General features: G+C 40.8%; 1 protein-coding gene across 1 annotated transcript in view; it reads left to right on the top strand.

Annotated features, from left to right (window-relative positions):
* The window catches only part of LOC124414949 (regulating synaptic membrane exocytosis protein 1-like), a 946,547-nt gene that overhangs the window by 101,785 nt on the left and 825,676 nt on the right, over window positions 1-19,086 (top strand). The window lies entirely within an intron of this gene.

The raw sequence follows: 19,086 nt of genomic DNA, 5'->3' as shown, positions 1-19,086 counted from the left end.
TGTACGCCCCGGTGGTTATGTTGCACTCAACGCGTATGGTATTAACTTTCAGTATGGCTACCGGTAATTCGGACTTATGCGTAACGTCCCGTGCTAGCTAAACCGCTTTAAACCCCAATAATCGGCCGATGGAATCCTCGGGTTTGAAGTCTACTACTTGATTGCACGTAACTTCACTGTTTAGCTCGTTGTTGTTGGCCTGCAGACTAAGGGAGATGTCGGAAGGTAGTTCCTTGTGCAGAAAACTTTGAATATCTTCAATTTCGTAGCTGCCTGTGGGTATCGTAATGACTGCCCGGCTGTTGTCCGCTCGCTCCAGGTGAAATTTATTACACTTCTCTTGAATATTGGGTATTGAATTGAATGTCATGAACTCGACGAGTCCGAGAACATAGTTTTTCGTCGACGATAACTCGATTGGGGGAAAATATTGAGCCTCCAGCAGGGATGAGGTGCCCGACAGTGTTAACGACAATGATTCCGTCATGACTGATGCTCGCCAATGTGACACCGCTCTTTTTATAGCTGCCCGCTGAGAAATTTGAGGCACAAGTGACCACAAATCACAGTATAGTATTCCTGATACCTCTTATGATTGTATTTTACGCTACCAACACCGAGATAGTTCATCAAATCCCTAGGTGGTTGCAATCACCAAAACTATCGAAATACAAGTAGCAATACAAGGGGGATTCTGCGTAGAAATACCTACTTTACCGGCAAAGCACCCTCCCCCCGCCACCGCCCAGCCCGGACGCAAACCCATCAAGGTTATCCCCACTCCGCACAGTGGGCCGAATTATCCGAAAACCTGGCCAAAAATGCAATAATCAAAAACGTGGTACAAAAATTGGTATACTCACGTTTTTTGATGCGCTGAGTACGAAAAAAATAGTGTTAAGTCTCGGATACATGTCCTTCAAGGTTATTTCAAGGTCAAACCATAAAAAATCTCTACTTTAGATTTGAAAATTGGGATTAATCCCATATTTTATACTTTGATTTGCCCACACTCAATTAGTTTCGATTTAAAAAATCTACTCACGCGTTTCACCAACGAGAAGGTTTGGTGGGGGAACTTTGAAACGCATTTTTTTATTTTTTTTTTTTTTTTCAAAATTTTTTCATTTTTTTTACTTTTTTTTTACTTTTTTTACTTTCAAATTTTTTTTGTTTTTTTGCATATTTTTTTTGCTTATTATTTATATTTTTACTTCTGTTAACTGTTTCTTTTTTCGCACAAGACCTCAAACAACTGCTTTTTAGTTGCAGTATAACTCATTTTGAATATACTTTAACAACAAACACATTAAATCAAAAAGTTGAAGAACAAATATTGATTAGCATACAATACCCAGACCAAATTAGACAAATTGACTCAACGTTCAAAGGGATTTGCTTGAGTTTGGTGCAAGTGATTTATTCACGTTTTATACCTCAAAAGCAAATAATAGTTTTTATCTTCCAACCTTAAAGGTTCAATATCCGAAACTTGACTCTTCATACTTTTATTTTACTTAGCGGATCGAAAAAAGTAGCCACAAATTTTTGGAGCAAATTTTGATAGGAGAATTTCGGAAAAATGTAGTAGTAGAATGTAGTTAAAAAAATTAAAAAATCCAAAAAATCCCAATTTTTTTCACACGCATTTATTACAAATTGCGCAACTATCCGCAAGGTTTTCCTGCTTGAATTCAATGTTTAGGTCATAACGAGAAAGTTCTTGAGCGAGATAGCGCGCGGAGGGGCACGGAGCAATTTACAGAAGAATTGAAAAATAAAAAAAAATAAAAAAATGCGTTTCAAAGTTCCCCCACCAAACCTTCTCGTTGGTGAAACGCGTGAGTAAATTTTTTAAATCGAAACTAATTGAGTGTGGGCAAATCAAAGTATAAAATATGGGATTAATCCCAATTTTCAAATCTAAAGTAGAGATTTTTTATGGTTTGACCTTGAAATAACCTTGAAGGACATGTATCCGAGACTTAACACTATTTTTTTCGTACTCAGCGCATCAAAAAACGTGAGTATACCAATTTTTGTACCACGTTTTTGATTATTGCATTTTTGGCCAGGTTTTCGGATAATTCGGCCCACTGTGCGGCTCCAAGTTTCGACAGCTTCCTTGTTAAACCCATACCGAGTTTAGATTTAGCTTTCATGGTGTTGGTGACTCCCCACGCGACAGCTTTTTCACCCACACTAGCGTCCTTGGCTAAAACACGATTCCACGCCTTCCCGGCAAGCACTTTGTCGGCCAGATTTCTCGCAGCGATATCTCGATTCCTTGCATATGCAATGTCGTGATCTTTACATGCAGCGTCCAATGGATTGATACCCGGATCACCGCGTGCCAACCTCTTGACCAATTTAGTTCCGGGTCCGCAGTACTGATACCCAGGCACGTGCAATTCAACTGGGAGATGATTGATGATTTTGTTTAGCAAACCACCACCGCGTCTCTTACGTGTGCACGTCTTCATAGTCGAACAGCAACTAACACGAGTTCTATAAAAGGATGAATTTATATGCGGTCATCTTAGTTCTCGTTGTCGCTTTAACCGAGCATCATGAGATTTCAAGATCAGACTGACAAACTACCTGTTGCAAATTTCGACAGAATGGTTCGTCGGGGGAGGAAGAGGAAAGAGAAACGTCATGGAAAATTACTACCAAATACCGTTAGGGCAATTTTTTGCGGCCCATCGAACTGTGGTAAAACGAACGCTCTCCTCTCTCTAATCACCCATGGCAACGGATTGAGATTCGAACATGTCTACGTTTATTCAAAATCCCTAATCCAGCCAAAATATCAATTTTTGGAAAAGCTACTAGAATCCGTGCAGGGTGTGGGCTATTTTCCGTCTGGTGAGAACGATCAGGTTGTTAAACCAGAAGAGGCCCACCCTAACTCTGTTATGATTTTTGACGATGTGGCGTGTGAGAAGCAAGATAATATCAGAGCCTACTTCAGCATGGGCAGGCATCGCGACGTCGATAGCTTTTATCTTAGTCAAACGTATGCACGTATTCCGAAACACCTGGTGCGTGACAATGCAAACTTATTGGTGCTATTTCGACAAGAAGAAATGAATCTGAAACATATCTACAACGATCACGTGAACACCGACATGACATATCAACAATTTAAGGACTTATGTTCGGCATGCTGGAATGACGGTAAATACAGTTTTGTCGTAATTGACAAGGATAGTGAAATCAACGAGGGAAGATACAGGAAGGGGTTCGACTGCTTTATAAGCATAAACTAACGCAAACTCACACAGTTCAATTGTGACGATCAAGTCAGCAACACGGAGAGTGTCAAGATTCGTAAGCATGGCGATACGCTGAGTGAAATATCGAAAGCAAGCGATGTCATACGTCGGAAGCACAAGATGATCAAGTTGGACAAAGACACGACCGACCAGGTTATGGGGGAGGTGTTCAAGCCTCTCATAACACCGTTGCAAGAATTGGTGGATACTTCGAAACAGCAGCAGCATATTAAAGAAGAAATTAAAACAGAATCGTCTGATATAGCGATGAAATAAGAAGAAAAAGATGATGCGAGTACCGAGGATGGCGAGGATGGGGATGAGGATATGGATGATGAGGAGGATTTCAAGGATGCACACGATAAAACACTGAAATTTGGTGAAATTTCCACTACAAGTACACCAGTGAGGAAAACAGTGAATCCCGTGGCATGATATTTGAAAATGTTCAGCACAAGTAAAAAGAAGGATTTAGATACCGCATATGGCGTTCGAAAGTTGATAAACAGTATGATGATTGGTGATTCACAAATTAGTTTTGTCGATAATCTGATCAATGTGGGAGATGAAAGTTACCAGAGTACGCCAGGGTTACTCGAATTATTGTTTAAAAAATCACCCGATGCCACGGTTGTGAATGATACGGACAAGAATAATTACATCAAAATTGTAAGGATGACAAATGCACATCGGAAACGATACCAAGCCGATGGAAGTCTTCGCGATGATTCAAAAAGTGCAAAGTATAGAAATTTCATTGCACAACATCTTGGCTCGCCGAAAAAGTCCGGTAAAGGCTTACCCGAATATAAGATTGCGCGAGAGGAGAGGCAAGAAGTGGATTACGTCTACTGGGATGATCCAAATGAAATTGTAGATCGTCTTCGGCTACTTATGGCATCGCAGGCTGCGGGAAATACCAGCCATTCCAATGAAATAGTCGCGATTATTGAAGAGCTGCGGGAAGCTGGAATCATTTATGAGCGGTAGATCGGCATACATTCGTCATTCCTTCGGTGACCACCTAGCGATGAGCATAGATATATTTAGACGACAGTTGGGCCGTGGTGGGGGTGAAAAATTTATTCGTGGACCTCCAGGCGTCGGATTTAAAATCACTCCAGACAATCAGTACGATTTGGACGGTAAGCGATTGTGTAACATAGCCGATCCTCAGCAGCCCAACGATGCTGTTCCCCTGAAAGTTCTAAATAGTTTAAGAGAATCGATGAGATCCTTAAACCGGTGCGCGCGCGTAACAGGAGCAATCACGATTACGTAATTGGATTATTGGAGATCGTTCAGAAGCTTCATGCACGAGTAACGTTACCGGAGCAAACCAGCGCGGTATCAGTTTCGGTCGAGGAACAAAAGCGGTTGGAAGAAGAGTTGAAAAATCGAGCGGCAAAGAGCAAGGAACATTGTAGGCGACAATAGCTGCTGAACTTCACAGACCGGCTCGACGCAATTATCCGCGCCGATTCGTAGATGTACGCGGACTCGATGAGACCTGGCAAGCAGATCTCGTTGACATGACCGCATATAGCTCGCACAACAAGGGCTACAAATACCTGCTTACAATCATCGACATATTTTCCAAGTACGCGTGGGCGGTACCGATAAAGTCCAAGAGTGGAAAAGATGTGACTACCGCCATGGTATCCGTACTAACACAGAACCGCATATCAAAGCATCTACACGTCGATCAGGGCAGAGAATTTTACAACAGCGAATTCAAGACACTCATGAAGCGGCACAATATCAACATGTATTCGACATTCAGCAATATAAAGGCGTCTATATGCGAGCGATTTAATCGAACGTTGAAAAATAAAATGTGGAAGCGGTTTACTCTCCGAAGATCTTACAAGTGGATTGACATTTTGAGCGATCTAATGAAATCATACAACAACACCAAGCATCGCACGATTCCAATGAAGCCGGTGGATGTCAGCACAGTCAACGAAACACAACTATATCGAAGCGTTTACAAGCCCCGCCAAATCAAGCGGAGTAATCGGAAGCCGAAATTTAAAGTTGGCGATCGAGTCCGGATCAGCAAGTACAAAAATGTATTCGAAAAAGGCTATACTGGGCCCTATAAAGGCCCAACTGGACGGCTGAAATATTCACCGTGAGCGAGGTGAAAAATACCAATCCCCCGACGTACAAACTTACCGATTATCAAGATCATTCCATCGAAGGAGGCTTCTACGAGGAAGAACTCAGTAAAGTAAAATACCCCGATGGCTACCTGGTGGAGAATGTCTTACGCAAACGTGGGAATCAGCTCTATGTGAAGTGGTTGGGATTTGACAATTCACACAACAGTTGGAGAAATGGAACAGACATGTAACATAAGTTCTATGTATTTTTCAAAATAACAATAAAACATACAGTTATACAAAATATCTCCACAATTCTTTTCCATGTGCACTTATATATCATATCCATAGCAGTAATAATACAAGATATTTTTTTTTCCTTACGGTTAATACACATTTTTATTTCTGGAAAACTTTTTTTCATTTTCGGGAAACTTTTTTTACATGTTAATCGAATGGGTATTTTGTTTTTGGAAAACTTTTTTTCATTTTCTGAAAACTTTTTTTCATTTCCGGAAATTTTTTTTTCATTTTTGAATAAATGATTTGACAAAGGATCGTCCAAGGTGTCAAACGTAAGTATTCGTGGCAGTTTTATACATACAGCTAATCCTATAATTAGTTTTTATGGGGCAGCAGCAAACTCCCAAGGTAAGGTGTCGGTCTGCCCAGGTATCAATTGCCGCTTGTCATCTTGCCAACTCAGAGCCAATTTCTTCTGTACGATAGTGCTTACTTGATGTTTTTTGCTACGAATTAGACATTGAGATCGAGCCAATTCCTTGTAAGCCAACAGACAGCGCTTATAATCGTCAAACGTGATGGTGTTCAGCGTTGAATTTTTGACACCCTTTGCGCGTTTGCTTACTCTCGTACCATTGGCGTTATCCTCGCCCATCGTTGTAAAGGTGTACAGCTTCGCTCGCAACCCAATGAACTCTGTCATAATTTTCCCGTTGTTCTCATCCTTTATTATGCCCAGACGTTTCTTGTTCTTGAGCGTAATACCGTACACATTGTTGGGAGGGTAGTCCGAGGTGTCAAACATTGAGTCAACATCACGTTTGACGATATCGGAGATGTTGGGTACATTAAATTGGTAAATAAGGCTGTCAGTGTCGGTGTACAACAATTTAGCTTTATTGTCGGGAAAATTTGGCTTTATATAATTGTAATGAAAATCGTACAGAATAATTTTCGAAAGGTCCAAGATCGCCGCACCGATATAAATTGGTTTATTAAAGTAAACTTTGACACGGTTCATTTCTATAATAACCATATCAGTCTCGAATACAGTGCAGCTATGAAAGTTTGCCCTAGCGATAAGCGCTCTCGCACCACCTCTCCCCTCCCATTTTGTCACTAATTTGACATTTGTGTGATTGCGCACATTCTCCATAGTCTTACCAAACACAGCGTTATTTATCAATTTGTAAAAGTTTTTCTCAAATTCGTTTCTGGACTGTTTGCGCGTGTTGGTGTTCAGCGTGATGTAAGGCTCGAGCCATGGAGATTGTGCGAACTTTAAAACTCTATACACTTTGACTAATTTCAAACTTAAACTCAGACATTGCTTCAAATTTCTATAGTGTAGTATATACTTCGTTTTGGGGAGAAGGGTGGTGGCGAGTTTAGGGATTTTACTACCTGGTGGTGTGAAATGCTCCGGACAGAGAGGTAGGTCTTTGTGTTCCTCGTGGAGCTCTGTAGGATAGTCCAGGTCCACCTCCAGGATGTAACCGATCGGCGAATCGTCCGGATGAGTTGTTATATCGATAGGATCATGCTCCCACTCGAACGAGTTGATTGGTAAATGTGCACTCATAGCCGCACCGTGAAGATTATTCACATCGTAATACATAAGATACGATTCCACTTTGTTCGGATCAAAATCTTTGACCATAAATCTGTTATTGGCACGAGCGTGTCGATTAGAACATTGCGCTACACCACCTCGAATGCCTCTTTCAATAAATAAAACCATTTCGGGGTCATCGAAAAGTTGTAAATTCACCTTTGTGTGTTTAAGCATCGCGTCAAAATCAAGCCCCGGCGCCGTGTAGTAGTGCAACGGATCTGAATCGTATGTTTTAAAACAGCTAACCCGGAAATTTTCGAAAATATCAGCAAGTAACAAAACATCAGTCTTTAAATATAAATCGGAATAGGCCCCCAAAGACTCTAAACGAAATTCTCCCCAGACATTTTTAGCGTGCTCATAATCGGCGTCTGTGATATTCGAATTGCAGAGATGCGAGTAGAAATGATTCTTTGCAGGTAATTGAGTTTCGTCGAGTTTCTCCCAACAATCGACGTATTCGTAAGGAAAAACGCCTTTGCGGGTCATCAAGCTCAACTGCGCGGGATTATTGTAAAATTTACATGTTATACGTTTATCGACATCGCCTAAATATGAAGAAAGTTTATCAATACTGCTAGCCATAAACCGAATCGAGTCGATGAATCTCAAATGCATCATCGTCCCATCAACCTGCTTCGTGAAGGATATATATTTTTCCTTATTTATGGGTAGCAGTGTAACCGCTCCGGGAAAAGTTAAAGCTAGGGATTTCATCAAAAAATGTGCATCGTAACCGAACAAATTGTGGAAAACTATTGGAATTGTGTGCGACTCTCTGAAATTCAAATTACATCGATTATGCGCAGGACCGCGATATTTACCCGTGAAGTGACAATGATCATGGCACTTTTTCTCCTCAGGAGTAAACGGCTTTTCGCAGATATGACAATTTTTCGCGCGCATGTGATGATCGCGTTGCACTTGGGTCAGAGACTCCATCGGAATTATATTTTTGATTCGTGACTCTACTTTAACCGATAAATCGTTAAGCTGTTGCATGAACCAGTCTATGCAATCGGTGCCGCGTTTACTGTGAAACTCCGATAAGGTCTCATCGTACGCGCAATGTACGTAGTATGCTACACTGTGCGGGATATGCTTTTGAATTTCATATGTTTTACGGTTTTGAAATTCGTCTACAGGTTCGGATTTTAATATACATTCGAGATCGGCGTAAACAACAATCGGGACAGTGCCTTTGTTTTTAAAATTTTTAAACTTCAAATTTAAATCTTCAGATCTTGGAAATTCCATGCGCACTTCATTTAACATAATACAGTCCTGCCGATGGTGGTCGTAGGCGTCTTTCACAGCGAAGTGACATAGTCATCTGTCGCATAAAAACAGTTGGCCATTATGTTGAGACAATTGTTTGCTAACCAATCGTGAGAGATCTTCGATCCAAGCAAAGTGGAATCTTGGTGTGAATTCGCGGTTCACATCATGCTAGGGACAATTGTTACTTTCAAGCATTAGAAGATGAATCGTGTCAACGTTTGCGCTATGCAAATTTTTACTCAAATAAATTGGTACGATGACGCTTTTTGTGGATTTTGCATGGTGTGAAAAGGTTTCGGATTCTATTCCATATACATTGATTTGCAAATTATTCAATTTCTCAAACTTTCCCACATCGTGCAGTGTAGCGGGAAATTTGATACCTGTGCAGTCGAACTCTAAAATATGCCGACGATAATGATGCACCCTCTGAGCGTTTTTGTTGACCGGATGCAGGGCTGCGGCTGTGGCCCAGAGAAGACATCTCTCGTCGTCGTTTTGTACGTTGACCACCGCCTTCTTGCGCTGAATGTCCTCCGGTAGCGTTACGAATGTTGAAGTCCCCGCGGCGAGAGGCTGGTACCGGTTGACGTTTACAGCAATATTGAGAATCTCAATCATACTCCAGCCGGAATCACGCTGTTCGAAATTTTCAACCTTAACGAGCAGTTTGTTCTTTGTCTCCGCGAACCAACCGTCTATATCACTGGAGGGGAGGATCGTCACGTTGGTTGTATTGAAGCTTTTGACTTCCGCGGCGACCCCCTCGTGCTTCACGTTTTCAAATTTACACGTCAGTATGACGTTGACCTTCACATTTCCCTCATCACGCTGCACCAGCTTTAATTTTTCGACTGTAATCCGCTGCGCGTCACTCAGAAAGGCATCCAAATCTTTATGGCCAAGATTGGTCACAATGCCAGTGCGAATCCGGTTAGCAAAAGCACTATCAACATCATTCCACTGTACACCTCAGAACTGCCAATATTGCCGCCTATCACCAAGCCGTGCTGCCGCTGTTGCTGCTGGATCTTTGCCACCCAGGATTGTATGAGTGAGATCTTATGTTGAATTTGCTGTTTCGCCCCCACAATCATTCTTGGCTGTTGGAGAATATCTTGCAAAACTTTTATATTTGCCACTCCAATACCGATCCAATGATTGAAGACATTGTGACTTCCTTCTCCGGGAGTTTGCTCGCGCAACAAATTGTACGCCTCCCCCATCTGCTCGACGAGTCCCATGTATGCTTTGGCGGCCATGACTTTGACGTTGGTGACGATGATATTCTGAACTTTTAACTTTCACGGGTTGTGTAAGACTGACGAGTCTGCAATGGATGTGCTATCCTTGTACTGAAGGATCGTGAGGGGGGGGGGGGGGGGGGGGGTCTCCGCGTTCTGCAGCAGCTGCAGCCTCCAAGATCAAAATTGTAGTCAACCACTTCCGAGCCTGCACACGCCCATCCCTACCCTATCAGTGAAAAAGATAAAACGTTGAAGATACCCTGTGGGAGAATCGGCTGACGAAAAGCGGCTTCGAGCGGCATAGAGATGAATTCTGATCCCTAGACTCTTGACCGGGTGATTTAGGTTTATGGGATCTGACGAAAAGGACTGGAGAAAAGTCATACGTGCAACCTATCTAGTAGGGAAAAATCACTTGAGGAAAGGCGGGCAGTGCAGATCCATGTTACAAAGTTTTACGATGTTTGACTGGAAAACCTTCCGAGAAGAGTTTTTCAGGTAAAGTGTTTTGAGAAAATTTTTCCGGCCACACATCTCGTGATAATGAAGATGATTTTATGGATTACTTCGGGGAGTAAAATCATGTATTACAAAAATTACACAACTATTTATCATATATTTTCACACAAATGAAATTCATTATATTTACATTTATTTCACAAAAACGGATAAAAGTTATAAAGATATGTGTATAATTGTAATGAATCCAATAATAATCTTATCACATATAACATTTTAATTCTATGCATGCGCTAGGATGTAATCACAATCAGTTCTATTTTTTCTAAATATGTAAATAATTTTATTGAATACTGCATTCTAATTATATGTATCAGCGAGGATGTAATTGTTGTGAATTCTATTGGTATTTTCAAACATATTGCCTACATTTTTTAGGTAGACGATTGCATTCCAAACAGTCTTTAACCAGAGGGTTTGGACCGTCCACTATATCGCCATCGGGTCCGGGTATATAATGCAGGGTACATCTGCGGCAACTGTAGATGCTGGCGTCCATTTTCATATTCTCAGGCAGCTTATCCCACACATCATTGATGGAATTTGATGCGAACATGTAGACGAATTCTTTCGGCAAAAAAGCGATATCCTCAGACCTCATTGCTCTTAAACCAGCCAATTCATCGTACTGGTGGAGTGATTTCTCGAGAGAGCCGGTACACTCCTTCAAATACCAACTTCTTAGCCGCTGCACGTTCTCAAAGGCACAGTTGTATTCCGGGATGTATTAGGGTTGTCATCATACCAAATCGATCCTTCTTCCACGTATTTACAAATATCGTCCGATGGGAAGTATCCGTGGTTTAGGTCGTGCATAGGTGCCACTTCCATATATTTCAATTTTACCAGCGTAGGGGGTTCGATGTGCAAATCTTCCATATTAATAACTGGCGTGGTGCCACCGAGGATCTTAGTCAACCATGCTTTATTCTCTGCTCCTTTGACGTATACGTAACACGCATTTCTCACAATTTTTCTCAGAATCTTCGGTACTTCATCGTGAGATTTGTTGCCGGCATTCCATGGTATCCCGTGATGATTGCGCGTTAACCAGGCGTTAGTAGCTCTATATTCGATTGGTAGGCTGGTTAAATCACATGGTGGTTTAATGAGGGTGTGCTCCAAACCCGAACCGTTCATGTAGTTGGCTGCGACTTCTTTGGGCACAAGCTGGTTGCCTTGACCGATGAAACATTGCACGTCCAGGATCATCTCCATGTTGCAGAGGGATGCCGAGCTCGATTTTTCTCAAATATCCGTAGACGACTGACTATTCGTTCCCCGCATACCAGTTGTTACCCCGTCGAATCTGATGGAAGTGGAGGGGATACGATGTAAATTATCTGTGGCACCTAACTGCACGAAAATTCAAACTTGTTGAACTCTCCCCCGAAGTGTTTCAACTGTAGACGATTTGCCCCAGCCATATCACACATTTCGGTCAGCTGATTCGAATCTTCTTGCAGAACTTTCGCGATTCTTGGTAGTAGGAAGACGTTGTATTCCCCCTCAATCTCGGCCAGAACACGTACCTCGAATTTCGTTTTGACCAGTCGTAGTCCGGTGACGTTATACACCTCTCCAATTTCGAATTCCGACATCTTTTTGGTCGGCAGATTCTCCAGGCGGCTGGCGTAGTTGATTTTTCCCAAATCCATAGCGTTTTCGATGAGAGTTTCTTTTTTCACAAGTACGAACAGTTCACGACGAGAAGATGATGAGAACAGAGTGACTATCGAAATGAATCGGTATTTTATATACCATCCATCCCCACCATGATTCTCCCATCAAACAAGACTCGACCCGCATATCGAGGGGAAAATTTTTATGCACCGCCCCCGCTCTCCATCCTCCCGTAACCGACATCTGGCATTTTTTAATAATTTTTGAAGAATCTTTTATGTGTGACAGATTTATTTCAACAGCTGCATCCGGCATTTATGATAAAATTTAGTATACAATGTACAGATTTATTTACATTACTACCCACTGCATTCATTATCGGCATGAGCTGAAAGGCTGCATTTCCAGGAATTTCTCTCAAGTGGTCTAGCGTTATCTAACTCAGAGCTTCCTGCCGTCGAACAGGACCCGACAGGATTTCGCCCCCCCCCCCCCCGCGGGCTCCTCGCGCGCCCTTCGCCCCTCCCCCCCCCCCCCCCTCCCGCGGACCCCTCGCGTACCCTTCGCAGACTCCCCCCTCCCGCCGCGCGCCGCTGCAGCCGGCCCGTAGCAATGGGGGGAACCCCCCCTCGAAACGCCGCCATTGTGGGCCAGAACTCTCATATCTTATCTACTCATAAAAATGTCTATTCGCGAAAATAAGAGAGTCACTACAGAACAGGAAAGAATTTGAAATGAGGTGATAGTGAGTCTCTTCAATTCACAGTTTCAAATTGGGAGCCCGAGTTGACAAAAGAGCCGGTCACAATTAAGATTTTCCGAACACTACTATTGACCAGAAGGGCTACTCCGGGTTGACGTCCACGCACCTTGCGACTTGACAGGCGAAAGACATGGCGTCTTGGGCCTGACAGTCCAAGAGCCCTCGGTGCAACTAAGAGTCAACGGTAATTAGCCAATGAGATGCTAAGGCGACCTCCTGGTGCCAGAATCGGCATGGTCAGCGTTACTACGGGTTCGACTCGAGTGTTCAGACGGTGTTCCGACGATTCGCAATCTCGTCGGTTACATACTATAAATATGGACAAAAGATATTTACATGTAATGCTCAAACATTCGTCAATGCATCCTAATGAGTAACCTATTTTAATTTAGTACATATGGTATGTATGGTTTAGCCAAATTATTAATGATAATTTTGACTTAAAAGGAGAAATACTTCATGGTTGAGTCCCGCTGGGGTTTATCTCACCACTTCACGCTTTGCGTTCTTGGTACTTTCATTGAATTTTCGTGACCACTTTGTTTCAATGTGTTTCCATTTCGTCGGGGAAAGTCAATTAATGAACTGGAGACTCATATTTTTTTCATTCATCGACGTTTCGACAGGGTCCCTACCTGTCTTCTTCAGGCTATTTATTTAGAAAACAAAAAGAAGGAGACTCCTTCGATTACATGTGTGTGACAATATCTATTGTACTAATTAAGCAGGATTAATCACGTTATATCTTTGATTTGTAAGTGTGGTTAATATTAAATTATGTACAGAGAATACGAAAACGGGGCCAAGAAACCAAAAAAAGAAAATACAATGTTCATAAACGGCTTACATTTTTGTGACTGTCCTTCATACCTAAGTCTGCCTGCTGCAGCGGTTACTAAGGAAGTGAATTTGAAATGCTAGAAACGATATGGCTGAACTCGCTATTCTGTGTATGACCATGGTGGTATTGATTATGGATCCGTGATTGATTTACGTATGTGGCGCGAAAATTTTAAATTTCGATGAAGTGACGATCATAGAATACCTGAGTATGAATGGCTAAGATTCTGAATGTCAGTGCGTTTGTTAACTGTATCATTATTTGAGATGTGAATCATCTCTTTAATGAGACGTTTGTACCAATTATCCTCTTTATCGATGATTTTCACTTCAGTAAAGTTAAAGCTATGGCCTTGTGTAAGTGTATGGAAAACTAGAGCAGACTTTTCAGGATCATGCGATTTTATGTCATACTTGTGGTTGCTAAATCTTTTCTTTAAATGTTGAGAAGTCTAACTCATGTAACATTCGGAACAGTTTGAACAATATATTTCATATACAGTATTGATTTGATCTAAAGTTGATGTTTTGGATTTTAAATTGCTGAAAATATTATTAGTAGTGTGAGAGACTTTGAAAACCACGTCAATTTGATGTTTAGCAAGGGTACGTCTTATATCCTGCGATAGGCTATATACAAAGGGAATCGAACCTTTGATGTTATTGTTATTATCATCCTGAACATTCCATTTGATGCTATTGTAGAATTTATTCACTCGCTTAGATTGGATGTCCAATATCAGGTGTATTGGGTATCCATTCTGAGCGAGTGTATTTCTGATTAATTTCATGTTGTTTTTTCTGAATTTAGAATGTGATAAGGCGATACCCCTGTCAAACAATGCAATTGCGACAGTTTTTTTAAATTGCAAAGGATGATGCGAATTAAAGTTGATGTACCGACCAGACCAAGTATCTTTCCGGTACCAATTTGTTGTGACAGAGCCATTATCATCAATTATAAAATCTCTTCACACCAATATTCCAGTAGATCTAGCGCTTAATATTATTAGTGATAAATGGACGGACATCGCTAAGCACACCGCAATTCCAAAAACTGAATTTATAGAATCCATTAAATTATGTCTAAATTCCACATACTTCCAACATGAAGACAAATTCTTTTAACAAATTTTTGGAGTTGCGATGGGCTCACCGATTAGTCCGGTAATGGCGAATGTAGTTGTGGAAAATCTAGAGCAGACAGTCATAAATTCATTTAGTTTTGAATTACCGTTTTACAAAAGATATGTCGACGACATTATCACATCTGTTTACAAAGATGAAATCATAGACCTCCTGTCAGCTTTTAATAATTTTCATCCTAGATTAAAATTTACTCATGAATTAGAAAAAGAGAACAAAATCAGCTTTTTAAACACATACCTAATTAATGATAATGGCTCTGTCACAACAAATTGGTACCGGAAGGATACTTGGTCTGGTCGGTACATCAACTTTAATTCGCATCATCCTTCGCAATTTGAAAAAAGTGTGGCAATTGGATTGTTTGACAGGGGTATCGTCTTATCACATCCTAAATTCAGAAAAAACAACATGAAATTAATCAGAGATACACTCGCTCAGAATGGATACCCAATACACCTGAGTCATTCTTTCTCAACGAATGACCCCTTGCTGCCCAAAATTGGTTTGGTCCAATAAAGGTCCATAGGGGGTCAATCGAAAGGTCTTGAAGTCTTCCTCCAAAATCTGAGTGGCATATTCACCGAAACATCATGGCCGATCAAATATGGCCGCCAAAAGTACGTGGCCTGCACTTTTTTCTTACTAAAATAATTATAAAACAAGTATCATGAACCCTGTTGAGGTCTGCAACGTCCCAAATGAAAGGTCTTGAACTCTACTTTCAAAACCCATATCGTAAAAAAATTTTCGTTTCGGGTAAAATGTAATATGACGGCTTAGACGAAGTGACAAGTCGCGACTTTTGAAAAATCAATCAATTTGATTAAATTTGGTGAACAAGGGTTTCTGGGGTCGCTGACTACGAATCTGAAGTCAGATTTACAAAATTCAAGATGGCGGCTCCAATATGGCGGACAAATTTTCAAAAAATCGAGCAATTATCACTAAATTTGGTATACAATGGCTTTTGGGGTCGCTGACTACAAATTTGAGGTCAGATTTACCAAATTCAAGATGGCGGATCCAACATGGCGAACAACAACAGTTAACTAACGCACTGACATTCAGAATCTTAGCCATTCATACTCAGGTATTCTATGATCTTCACTTCATCGAAATTTAAAATTTTCGCGCCACATACGTAAATCAATCACGGATCCATAATCAATACCACCATGGTCATACACAGAATAGCGAGTTCAGCCATATTGTTTCTAGCATTTCAAATTCACTTCCTTAGTAACCGCTGCAGCAGGCAGACTTAGGTATGAAGGACAGTCACAAAAATGTAAGCCGTTTATGAACATTGTATTTTCTTTTTTTGGTTTCTTGTCCCCTTTTTCGTATTCTCTGTACATAATTTAATATTAACCACACTTACAAATCAAAGATATAACGTAATTAATCCTGCTTAATTAGTACAATAGATATTGTCACACACATGTAATCGAAGGAGTCTCCTTCTTTTTGTTTTCTAAATAAATAGCCTGAAGAAGACAGGCAGAGACCCTGTCGAAACGTCGATGAATGAAAAAAATATGAGTCTCCAGTTCATTAATTGACCTTCCCCGACGAAATGGAAACATATGTTCTTGGTACTGTTAAATACGGCACTAAGTTAAACTTAATACGAAGGCCTGTACGTGACTTTTTCTAGGAGGGGTGTAACTCGTCGGTTAAAGCAATATGATATTTTGCGTTATTTATTACGCTGTAACTTACTCTCAACCGTTCAAGATGTTGAGTAAAATAAAACGTTTTCGCGTTACTCTCTGAAAACCGAAAAAGGTTTGCCGGGACGTAACAAACAACACTCGCTGCGTAAGGAAGCTCATAGGTGCTGCATATATGAACACATATAACCGAAAAAATTATGATTTTGACCTAACTTACATATGGTCGTCATAACTTCGAGATTGTTTATAAATCATCTCTAAGTTTAGTCATTTGCCTTTACCCCATTACCGAGAAATCTCCAGAAAACCATGGAATCTAAGTTGCAGGCTATGTTGACGAGTGCAGGATTCTAAATTGTATCCGGAACAAAAAAATGTCGGTCCAGCCCAAGTGAAAACTACTTTCAATTGCTCCTAAGTTTCTTCTCGATTACCCACTAATTTTGTTATCTGCTTCCCTGCAGTTTTCAAGAAATGTAAGCTGAAACGAACTTATTCCAAGGCCGAGTGTCGACTCGCGACAGATTCGAACTCGTGTACTCAACGTAAAAAATGATTATTTGGCCGAAGTGCATAATGCATCTGATCGCTCCTCGATTCGTTTCAAATTGTTTACCAATTTATAGTATTCGAGAAAAGTGAGAAAATAACAGGAGCTCCTTACGTGGTTCAGCGTCGAGTAACGGTGGATTTGAAACTATCGCATACTTGGCTGACGACTCAAATAAATTTCGAACTGAATATTCCCAATTGTTCAGAAATCGTTCGTAAAAATGTATAAACTAATTTTCGTAGTTTGGAAAATAATCAAAAATTGATAATCGATGAAAATTAATTAAACGTATAGTTTTTAATAATTTTATTAATTATAGTTTAATTAATTTCCAAGCAAATTAAGCGATTATACAAGTACTTCTTTTATACCGGCTCCAAGTGACGACGAAATTCAATTGGAAGTACCACGTATACGCAACTATCCGTACTTCATATATATATGTCCCCTACACTCCTGGGCCATTTCTCGCTCGTATACTTATATTCAAGGTTATATTATCCGCCACGAGAAAATTAGTAGATGATTGAAAAGGAACCTTGGAGCAATTAGAAGTAGTTGCCAATTGGGCTGAATCCACATTTTTTGTTCCGGATATAATTTTGAATACCTCGCCCATTGACATAACCTACGAACTACTTGGACTGGCTTCTTACAGTTTTCTCGATAATTAGGCGGAGCAAATCACGGGATTGGAAAAATGCTTTAAAAAAATTGAGATTTTGAAAAATTTCATGAAATTTTTTCAATTGAAAAATTAAAACATTATTCTTTCGATACCGATACGAATTCGTATCTGTGACTGCTCGGAGATCTGCTACGAAACGAGTCGGTGTGGTTTTGCAAGTTTTCTGGAAATCTGTAACAGAGCAAACATCGAAGATCGTATTCAATCAGAGCAATCAGAAGCAAGTGTTACTTGTATCAAGATGACATTTTTTGTTTCGGATACGATTACAAATTGACCGCTCGTTTACATTACCAACAAATCTTACGATTCAGTTTTTTTCCAATTTTTCCGATAATTAGTCAGGTGCAAATGTTTAAATTGTTGGCATGCTTATAAACAATTGAGAAGAAATCAGAAGCACTCGTCACTCGGACCGAATTGACAATTTTTTGTATCGCATACAATTTGGTATTCACTGCTCGTCGACCTAATGTCCAAAGCAATGCCCCATTTTTCCCAGTTGTCTCGTACACTAAGAGGGAGAGAATCACAAAATTTATGAAGTAATTATTAGCGATGCGAGAGCAATTAGTAATAATTATCAGATTTTCCATATCTGTATCTGACTAAGCTACATGTCACATCGAATTTGACCACACTTCACCTCGCGAAAAACACTTTTTTGGTTTGATTCATCCGAAAACTATGGAAAGCAATTCACGAAAATGATAAAACATTCGAGAGAAAATCGCAAATAGCAGCTTGTAAGAACACCATGTTGATGTGGACATCTTTGTCAAATTAGTTGAAATCGAGAAAAAATCAATGGTGAAAAGGACATTCTATTACCAGGCTAAAGGAGGACGAGTCTCACTAACCCGAAAATACCCAGTTCTTGTTATGAGTTTCGCACACTCAGAAAATTCCAGAGCTGCCTTCATCGTAGACAAAGATTTCCACTATTGCTTATAGTGAAAAGTAAGGAGGCCTTCTGGCGCACCTCTATTTATACTGCTTGTGGCTCTTTTGTCGCGTTGCACCATGGTGAGTTTCGCGATTCCCCGACCTTGTGTTGCGAGCCTGTCTTCGGCCTGTCTGTGCCTGCTGACTTCGTATGCGCGTCGTCGACTACTTTCGGCTGTCTTCGAAAATCGCCATCAATCGTCATACCGCTCGTATGTACAGCTGATTGTGAGCTGCTGGCTTTTGGATATAGGCTATCCAGCTGATCGTTACGATACATGCACGCCGATGCCCAGATAGACCATATGCGTTGCGTACGCCAACTCGATTTGCCAGGATTTCACGTAGAACCGGTCCTGTGACTAATCGTTAAATTAGGGTCTAAGTGTACACTTGTAGATGTACAGCTCGAACAGAGTTGATACTTATTTTCTTGTTTTATACATAAGTTTGCAGCATAACTGCATAACTTGGTGTAACTGCTTTACCATGAAGCTATGACTTGCCCAAGTACTGGTATATCAGAAAAAAGGGTTCATAACAGCCCCCCCCCCCCCCCCG

This window comes from Diprion similis, chromosome 14 (assembly GCF_021155765.1).
Source record: "Diprion similis isolate iyDipSimi1 chromosome 14, iyDipSimi1.1, whole genome shotgun sequence".
NCBI lineage: Eukaryota > Metazoa > Arthropoda > Insecta > Hymenoptera > Diprionidae > Diprion > Diprion similis.
This window is presented reverse-complemented; position numbering and strand designations above follow the sequence as displayed.